The following is a 10,651-nucleotide window of genomic DNA, read 5'->3' as shown; positions in this document are numbered from 1 at the left end:
CGATAAGGGTATTTCTTAAGCTGTCCGTCGATTCCTTAACGTCTTGTTTTTCAGCGGCACATTTTCTCCCTTTAACCTTTTTCGCGCGGGTTTTGCCTTTGCCTTTGCCTTTGGCGTCTTTGCCCATTATATTACGTCGCCGTCCTGAATTGAACTCCACTGAGTGTGATAAAAAAAACCATGTTGCAATGCGATGCTTTTCCCGAGAAATCTTGATCTATTGTCATAGGCACTAGGAGGTCCTGTTGTTCCATTGGCTTGCGGTTTTATTAGGCGTGATAATCTCCGGGCGTGGCGTGAGTTGTTTACGAACCTTTACAAGCTAAAATCTCGCATTTGATTTTTGGACGAATACATCCACTTTGAGCGAATTTATAGGGTATGCAGATTTGACGGTTTTTCGTGAAATTTTGCCAGAACATTCCAGAGATAATGACAAACCAAAGTGTGTCGGGAAATTTTGATATTTAACATATTTTTTCCGTGGCGTCCATTTACGCAACACGTCTCGCATATTTTTAGCTACTCCAACTTTAGAAGTGGATATCTAGACAACCAATCAGAATATCGAAAAAGCCCGACACAATTTCGTTGATTGATGCCTTATGAATAAGACTGTGCAGCCATTTTGCTCGTACTGCGGAATCCGATACCCGATAAATTCAATAGAAGAAGCCTCGGTCGTTTCACGCCTTACCGCCTCCTGACACTTCCTAAAAGAAAACATTGCTGAAATTGTATTTTTTTCGTAAAGTACATTTAGTAAGCTTTCTTATGATATATAGTTTGTTGGGGTTTTATTGAAACTGGCGCGCGTACGATTTTTTCCCGAGGGGCGCCTGCGAAGGTGGGAAGTAACCTTAATCAAACGCTCCTTTACGCCCAGACAAGCATCTCGATGCAAGCTCAGAGCTTATTGTGATGGCTTTCATTGGGTAAACAAGACATTTACGTCTGCTCGCCGCACTCAACATCCATTCATAGGCAGTTTGGTATCTAAGTTCAGTTCGAAGATCTGAACTTGGCTCACGGGGAGAAGTAGAGGAAGGCTCATGTTGTGTGATTCGTTCATTATTGCGGGTTACTTGATTTATCGGCACTCCCCGGTTTTGTCCGCTCACGTTTTTTTTCCTACCCAAGTCTTTCTTCACGTGTGTTTAGACATGATCCGATATATAATGACCTTGTTTTGTTCCAGATTATTGGCGTCGGTGGAGTCCGCCATCATTTGAAAGCATCGGGAATGACTCGAATGCACTATTTACTTTTCAAGCACTAATATATAGATTTAGCCGAGCCTAAAAGCGGAACTCCTCAGTTATTTTTTCGGAATGCTGTTACTAATGAAAATAATCGAACATGTATGTGAGGTAAATTGCGAACTATTTAATAGTTTCAGCTGGAAATAGGATCACATCAGCAGATCGAGGTGTAAGATGGTGTGATTGTGAAATATAGAGCCATGACTTCAAGGATTTCTGGGAAGCCACTAAAAATCTTGATCATATAACAGAACTGTCTTCTGTGCTTTTTGGTGGCATTTCGTGTTCTTTCCTACCTTATTCAGATAGACAAGACATTGTTATTAATCATTATATTCTTTCTTAGTTAACATGGGGACTCCCTGACACAAAAGAAGTTTAAACATTTTTTTGCTGTGGGGACTGATTGAAATGCAGTGGTTAAACTACTCAGTCCCTAAATCTCTACCAAATGAAATCTCGCAAAAATACCAAAATAGTATACATATGTGAAAAGTTGTAAAGTTTTGTTTTCTAACTCGTCCCCAAAGATACATTTAGCCATCTTCACTTTTGTCTGGAGTCTCCTCCTGCTGAAAGGGTTTGTAATAAGCAAAATCACTCTTGCATGAATGGTAATTATGATATTTTTTTTTGCTGATCATGAATACTTGCATAGGCTTCTAATAATAATTTTATTATTCAATTTCAATGTAATTTGTTCTTCTTCTTGACTGAGATTGTGGACTACAGGAGCTGTTATTGGGTTCCATTAATTAATTTTGCTATGATTAAATTATAACAAGAATTATAAGCAAGCTAAGAGTAAGTTATATTATGTACATGTATTTTGTCTGCACTACACAACCAAATGCACTCAAAGGTTATGAGGCATGGGTACATTTGTCAGAAGAGCCCAGCATATCCAAGATATGTTTTGATTGACACATCAATTAAGATAACTTACAGCAAAATGGATAAACAATACATCAATATCCTACATGCACCAAACTGGACATAGGGGTTATGAGGCAATCATTTAAACAACAGATTGAAATAATTTATAAACAAGAGAACACTATTTGTACAACAGTAGGGAACAAATTAGCCTTATTGGACGTTGCAAATGGCAAGGCTGTCTGTCTCCATTTCGTGTTGGCAAAATATTAATTTATGCCATGTCCAATGCAGATTATCACAAAATTGATTTACAAACACGATAAATATCATTTTAAAGCCTAAAAAGCAATTATTTAAATAAACCATGAGTAAATTATCTCTAAGAAAAACTGATTAATTTAACAGGCACCTTAAATAATTAGTTAATATATGTGTTTCTTAATAATGTAATACAGTGTATCTGTCACAGTGTTGCAGCCATGATATTACAACACACAGGATGGGTTGCAGAACTCAACTTCTAAGCCAGTTTATTCAATGACCTTGGTACAGAAATTATAATCCCATCAAGTTGTCTGTAAATACAGAGAAACCAAACAAATCATTGCAATCTTAAGTAATAAATTATTGAACTCTTTTGCATGTATGTACGGTGTATGTTCCATTAACATTGGGGATCTCTCAGAAGCTGCATCCATCATAAATTAATTTGTTCCTGCATGCATTTGTTTATAGAACTTTTCACACTTTAATATCTGTGTCATACTTATAGTGATCTCTGTGTTCTACAACAATTAGTACACAAGAAAAATACACTCAGTAAGATATTGTTTACAATAAAAATCAATGCCTATAAGCAATCATAAGGACTTTAAATTTATATTTCTTCAGAAATATCTCACCAGGCCATGGTTGCTTTGAAAATCTTTGATGTCTTAATACAGGCTGCCCATGTGTAAACTGTTCATATATTGAATGACAGGAACAGACATGTAATCATACTGTAGCTGCTACTTGAACACCACTGTTATCCAGATAAAAACACATCGATTATAATTTATTATAATCTTTACACACTAACAGATGACATTCCTTTCTTTGATATACAGTGTACTTCATTGCTAGTTGTTTACTGAGTGTTAGTGAATCAAATGCTAGGGGCTGGTACCCCCGGGGGGGCACTGCCATATATGGGCTATATAGGTATGTACCGCTGTGAAGGATATGGTTTTCAAGCAGTTTACTCTAGGATAGGGTATATAAATCAGAGCGTTTGGGTCTAGAATAGGATATCATTTTTCACAAAATTGACTAGTTGGTTGAAGATTTTATTTAGACTAAGGAAATCAGGAATTGCCACTCAAAAATATAAAAAAATCAAATCAGCAAGTTTAAATTTAGGCAAATCAGCCTCAACAGTGTCGATAGATGGGGGGATTTGGGGAGTTTACTCTAGTATAGGGTAGCAAAATTCAGCTGAACTAGCTCTGGTATAGGCTAAGGGTTCCAGGGTCCAAGCGGCACATCCCCACCCAGAAATTCCCAAAGTACCTCCCCCGGGCTGGTACCCCAACTTTCACAGTGGCAGGCTCTGCCCTGAGATGCAGAGAAAACTTAATAACTGAAATGAACTTGGCGACTTGCTTTTGAGATCAAATACAATTTGCTTTAAACAAGAAACTGGAACATTGCAAGTTACAACAATGTGCCCAGTCCCAATCAAAGGGCCATCCAGGCTGTTTGGTTGTACATATAACTGTACAACTGCATATGAGTTCAGCTTCCAAAAGAAAATCAGAGTTTGTCAGGATAAATACTGATGTTCTTGCTTACTACACGTAAATCTGAATGTGCAGTACCAGAAGATATTCACACCCAACACCCATTCATGGCCAGTCTTCAAAAATTCCAAATTAAAGTATCAGGAAGATAGAGCTCTAATAGAGAAAAAAACCTCCATGTGGGGTATGAATCTTTTCTTGAAGAAAACAATGTCTGAGAAATCATTAATTACAAAATAATGTTTAAGAAATATCTTACCTGGTAATTCCAACTTTCAGAATATTTTGTAATCTAGACTGTCTGGCCACTTCATATATTTGACAAGTTGACACTGGGCATGTTTGTCAATTTGTGGGCTTCAACATCACATTACAATAGTAGCATTGGTCAACTAAAAACAGCATAATTTGGTTAATTAATATACACTGTACATTATTACGTTGAAATATTGGTGTAGATCGTTGCACACCAACAGATACAGAACCATCACAGATATGATATGATATTCTTAACCTCTCTGAAATTTCAGATTATTCAAGATTAACATGCACATACATCATTAAGGACAACCCTAAAAAACTGAATCTGGAAACCAGAATCCGGAACTGGAAACTAGAATCCTGAATCCAGATATTATGAATGATGATAGAAATAATTCACTTCAGCAATGTCTAATAAATAAATATGGGGAAAAACTATTTTGCTGTTATTTACTTTCTTGGCTTTACTTCAGCTACAAACTGTAATTGCTAAAACATTTTTGACTAGTTCTGAACAACCCTTAGCTATACATCTGGCCCAATTGTTCAAAAGCTGGATAAAGCTATCCATTGGGTAATCACTTTCCAGTCAGGGTTAGTGATTTTTCAGGTGGATAGTTACTCATAGCCTGCGAGCAGGCTCTACTATCTGTCTCTAGTGCCTGAGCAGGCTAAATAAGTGTCTAGTGTTTTTCTGCATGGGCATGTCAGCGAGTGCCTTCATGCAGCTTTACCGCTCATGTCCCTGGCCCAAACACAAGAGCCTGCTCAAAGGCTTAGTTACACATCTTTTGTTCAACCTGGCTCTGGTGAGAGTGCAGTTCTTGTCTAGATCAAATTGCTATGAAAAGACTGGTGAGTGGCACAATAACAACAAGCTATTGTGGTGAGTTTCTGGCAGTCTTTAAGCATCTTTTAACAACATGTGGTCCGATCTGTTAGCAAGTGAGAAGCAGACGGAGGTAATTAAAGTGTGCAACATTTCTATGAATTGTTTTAATATGATGGCTGCCAAGAATATGAAATGCTGATTTGTCACAGTATCGGTGTGGAAATAGTGTTGATCCGGAACTAGTTTGGTATCTGTTGGAAAAATCAAATATTATATTAAGATGAGCCAGGTTAGCCTTTGAACTTCGAAAGTGGGGGGCGTGACCGTCAATGTACAGGGGGCTGCCACTGACAGACATCCTGTTCTCTATGACATTTTCTATCTTGTTCAGTATCTACTAGACATAAAGGGTAAATTTATACCTCTGGTAAATTGCAGATCATTAAACAAAATGGCAAGAACATCTTTTAAATCTGATAACCGTGCTTTTAAAATTTAACTGTTTTGTTAATACTACAGTCACAATGCAGTGCACATTCCAAAGCAGCCCTTGATGATTCACTGATTACTGTAAACACATCACTTGATCAACACAAACTGTGTCATATCTTATTGCACCATCAGTCTTAGCCTTTGCGAAATCTATGATGATGTAATGGTCTTAATCTGGAAGTTCGCTCGGGACATGCCCATGAATGATACAAAATGCTTTTGATAATGCTTTTAATAAACAGCTTTCTTCCTGAAATGTCAAAATTTAATTTGCTTGCGCTTTGAAGTGGTCACGCAAGTCACACAATCAGGGGGGTTTACGTTATCCACGGCTAATTTTGGAACGGTTGTGTTTTTTCTCCTAGCACTGACTTAAACATTGCAAGTTCTGGCAAGCTCTTGTTTACCTCGGCAAATACTTAATTTTTCTTCAAATCTCTTAACTCACTGCGATGAAACAGCCAAAGAATTCACTTCATTTGCCGAAACCCACAAGAAATACTCACAAAATTGCACATAAATTAATGACCATCGCTTCTGGCAAAATAAACTTGCAAAGTAAACATGATCTTACAGTGCATTTGTCATGTACCGAAAATGACAGATGCAACGTCAGCGCATTCCATGGCTGACGTAATACCCTTTTTTAGCGTTGTTAGCGTATTTATTATTTCCCTTTGAATCCAACGCTTCGATAAAACCAGAAGAAATATATATTATACACAAATAAAGAAAACAATATCCGTAACATTGTCCTTGTATTAACGTTTCAACAGCTTATGGCGAATAAACATCACAGGTTGCGTGATTCAAAATTTGGCTGAGAGGAAGTTTGGGTCTGGTCACCGACCACAAGAAAAAAAAATAAAAAAATAAAAACACTGGTAGAACATGAACTGCGCTTGGCCCATGGCCGTGCAGTTAATTGCCAGCAAGCTTATTTTAGACGTTCTCAGGGTGCTTGGAATTAAATTATGACGCACTTTACTAAGATTCTCATAATTATAGCCCTCACTAGAAATAACGGTTGCACGAGTTTCAACAGATGGGGAATTTTTGTGTCAGTTTGAGGTCCTTTTTACTTGGCCGCTTACTTTTTACAGGCAAAAACCTAAGCAAAACAATTTTCGAGTATTTGAAGAACTTGTTTTCTTCGATTTGTGGATTCTGGTTTGCGGTTACTGGATTCCAGTTTTTCGTTCTGGATTCCGGCTTCCAGTTTCTGGGTTTTAGGGTTGCCCCACCTTTAACAGAGTGTTTGCTTTACATTCAGTTTACTCATGGCTGTTATCCAGCATAGGCAGACTTATAAGTTTGCCTTCAAAAATAAACTGCAACAACTATTGCATCTTTCAACACCTATTCTTGTGATGAAATGGCACAAAATCCAAGTACAAGAAGTCAAAAGCATAAAACAAACTTACCCAGTATTATGCTTACAGTTCCTCTTACTGTCTGCATATGCCTTCCATAAACTGGTACTGCCTGGACATTGTACTCACTATTTTTGTGATCACACCTTAAAACATCACTGTTATATAATTTGTCCTGAAAAAGAAATGCATGAAATGTTATGCCTTTGGCACTCACCAAATACCTTTACATGATGTACAAAGTACACCACATCAACATTCACAATTCTCTTTACTTTCACTGTAACTTTTTTTGTGTCATTTTCCCTAACTTGAAGACAGGACTTCCACATTAGGTGATAATTTGCCTCTGAAATCTCTATGAATTCACAGGGAGTGATAACAATTAAATCGTGACTAATTTTAGCAAAGGAGGCATTCAAATGTCAGATTTTAATGTTAAGTTTATAACTTTACATTACTCTTCATATATATATATATATATATATATATATAACCTCCCAATAATTGCACCTGTAGACAGAAGGTGTGCTGGGGGAAGAGATGTTCTAAACTTTCTGAACTTTTCCCCCTTACCTGTAATAGGATGACTATTATGAACTACGATTCGCAACCAACACCAACATCAGGTTATGTATACACATATATATTTTGTTGTCTCCTGTAATCATAAAAAAATAAAAATTTAAACCCTCCATAAAGTTCATACCCAATAACACTGCCACATGTAGCGCTGTTACTGGGAACTAATTTAAGTGAAACTGTTGAAACAGCTCTGTCAAAATTGTTTCTAGCAGTTAAGGCAGGATAACAGAATATACACGTAGTACACAGCAAAGGCCAGAGATACACAAATGTTGGTTATTAGTTAGGATTTTGTGAGCTTCTGTGCTAGGTATGATGGAAAATAATGGACTATCAAAAATGAAGGTTCCTAAGACATTTTGACAGCAATGAGAGGAATGAATATATAAATTTACAAAAGAAAGAGAAGTTCTTGCCCTGTTCAGTTCTCTGTCATAAAAATATCACTTACATACATTTATTACATATGGTTTGTGTTTAAAGCTGATACAATGCACCTTCTGATTGGCTAATTCTAGTGCATTATTTACATTTACATGGTATACGTCGGTAAAATCATAAAACACCACATGTGACTAAAATAAAAAATAAAAACTAAAAAGAAATGCCTACATGTAATTCATAATAATTTAAAAATACTTAACACTAAAACAGATCTAATTCTTTACTTTATTCAAAATTTTGCCCATGGGTCAATTATGAGCATGCTAAAAGGTCCTAACACAAAGTAAAAGGAAATTAAGAAAACTATTGCTTTTTTCCTGAAAATTGTAGCGACTGAAAACAATGATTGAACACTCTGAGAGTGCATTCTATCACCCTGACAAGATAAAATTTAAGGAGAATAGAGAATTCACAAAGTTATATTACAAAGGAATAGGTACTGGACAGGACAAAGGAAACAGCCAGGAAGAAACTGAAACTTTCTTTCACGAGCAAAAAAAGTATCCATGCACAACAAAGAAAACAGTGAGTGACATTCAGTTAATGAGTTACAATGTAGTTAATAACAAAATTAGTGTGAAGAAAAGAGCAGAGAGAGTGTGTGTGTGTGTATGGAGAGAGGAGAGCGCTCTCACCAACTAAATTGTGTATGTATGTGTGTGTGTGTGTGTCTGTCTGTCTGTCTGTCTGTCTGTGTGTGTGTATGTATGTATGTATGTATGTATGTAAAACTTATTTCTATTACCGAGAAATGGTCAGGGCAAGAACTTCTACTCCCTAAATTTTTTCTAAGTATGTAAATGTCATTTACACTGTTCAGTTTACCGAGTAACGCTCTTCGCATTTTTTTTTTCCATTAGTACAATCTCACTTTTGAGGAACATTTCCATATTAAGTGTAAATACTGCATATTTGGGGAATAACCCATCTACCCCCAACCAAAAGCAGTGGCACTAATAAAATGAAATAGTAAATCAAAATGAAAGTAGAGCTTTATTTGCACACAGGATTTACATGCACAATCGTCTACTCGACATTTGGACTATATAAGCATTTCACCAAACCGAACTAATTGGACAGATAACAAAATAAAACGAGGAAATCTACATTATAAACACAATAATTATGCATATCACTTCATCTGAGTATCAAAAGCAAATCCTTCTCATTGAAAGGTAACCGAATGAAAGAGAGGATAAAGAAAATTCGTTTAACCTTGCAGTGTTAAAAGTTTAATAATTTAATTCACGCTTAAATCTGAATATTACAGTGTGCATTTTTCCCGACGGCTTAATTTAGCTTTGCAGTCATTTTATCGGCGGTAGCTTTGCCAGTCTTCAGCCAAATTAACCTGGGAATTCACCCGAGCATTTCGCCAAACCGAATAAACTGAACTAACAAAACGAGGAAATCTCCATACTTTGTAATCACAATATGCAAATCTTCACATAGGAACGTTGAAAGTAAATTTAGCAAATCCTGTTTGTACACCTTTCTTGGTTTTCAACAACAGAAGAAGAAATTTTAGCAGTCTACGAGGCGGCTGTGCCAACTAACACAGAGAAAACTTCAAAACTCGCCCGGCCGTGTTTACAAATACGGTTTTGGTTAAGCTTATTTTTAGACGTGAGGTTATAAGCTTAGGTTGACGACGAAAATCGACAGAAAGCTTAATTTGTTTACAACTTACAACAACCTCCACAAAGCGATTCACTTGCTATTGTTTAGAGATGAGACAAATTAAAACGATGCAATTTATAAATTGTCTCACAGCATGGCTTCAAATAAGGAAGACTTTCAAAGGATTCCAATTGAAAATAAGCTTATATCGCTGAGGCAACTTGTTAATTTTCATAGCAAACGCAACAACAAAAGTCACTTACCGCAAGTTGGCAACATCAGTTCGGCCAGTGTAAATCTTCCAGATAGAAACTTGCAGCAAAAGTTGTGAAGACTGAACTGAACTAATCTTTTCGACAGATCAACGAATCAACCACTTTTTCCCGCAGTGTTTACTGTTTTGTAACACTCGGACATGTTTGATTTCTCTTGTTCATCACCTGACCAAATCATGTGACTTTTCTTGCACGGCTGCACAGCGTCACAACGCGCGAATTTTAAAAAACTTGGCACTGCAGTCTTCTGAGTACTTTCACATCCTATCTATGGCCCTCGTTAGCTTTGGTTAACGGCATTGTTCGGTATTATTTCACTTCCTTTCTCTAGCCCTTGACTCGCTATAATTCACGCCATTGTTCAGTACTGTTTCGCCTCCTTCCCCAGCGCTGGCTCGCTCTTTTTCGCGATCTTCTTCGCTACTTCTTTGCCCGTTAATTCTTGCTTTCTTTTTAATTCCTTCAGTGCAACCCTATCTTAAAAACATTAGATCAACCTCCGCTATCGTTTGCCGACATAACAAATAGAAATGCGTTTTCTTTTCTTTAAAAATCCCGCCAAGAAAAATGGCATTCTTCTGCTAGAGACCGAGGGTGCATGTCTCTGTCGACCTATTAATTGGAGTATGGCCGCCATGTTGGGCAACTCCGCCGCCGTCGCCGTCGTCGTCGTCGTCGTCGTCGTGCGTACGCGCCCACGAGCAATACCGCTAGCCATGAAAACCATGAGAAAATTCATTCATGGATTTCTTTTCTTTCCCATATGAGTATGGGTCTCTGCTTGGCGGCCCTTCGGGCCGCCGGAGCTCCGCTATTAATATCGTAATTTCATTTTAAAGCTAGTCTC

General features: G+C 37.2%; 1 long non-coding RNA gene across 2 annotated transcripts; it reads right to left on the bottom strand.

Moving 5' to 3' along the window:
• Window positions 1-1,366: 1,366 nt before the first annotated feature.
• Window positions 1,367-10,308, bottom strand: LOC149110698 (uncharacterized). 2 transcript variants are annotated; one of them, XR_016207897.1, is made up of 6 exons: window positions 9,793-10,308; window positions 7,457-7,541; window positions 6,932-7,055; window positions 4,182-4,314; window positions 3,044-3,165; window positions 1,367-2,716 (listed from the first exon to the last, which is right to left on the bottom strand). It is a non-coding gene; the product is annotated as an uncharacterized LOC149110698 (long non-coding RNA). The 2 variants fall into 2 exon arrangements; XR_016207896.1 differs by lacking the exon at window positions 9,793-10,308 and having other exon boundaries at window positions 7,457-8,376.
• Between the last annotated feature and the right edge of the window lie 343 nt (window positions 10,309-10,651).

The sequence above is a fragment of the Orbicella faveolata genome, unplaced genomic scaffold, assembly GCF_042242905.1.
Source record: "Orbicella faveolata isolate gen_17 unplaced genomic scaffold, um_ofav_v1 contig_24, whole genome shotgun sequence".
NCBI classification, from domain to species: Eukaryota; Metazoa; Cnidaria; class Anthozoa; order Scleractinia; family Merulinidae; genus Orbicella; species Orbicella faveolata.
The sequence above is the reverse complement of the archived record's forward strand: the minus strand, read 5'-3'. Positions and strand labels throughout refer to the sequence as shown.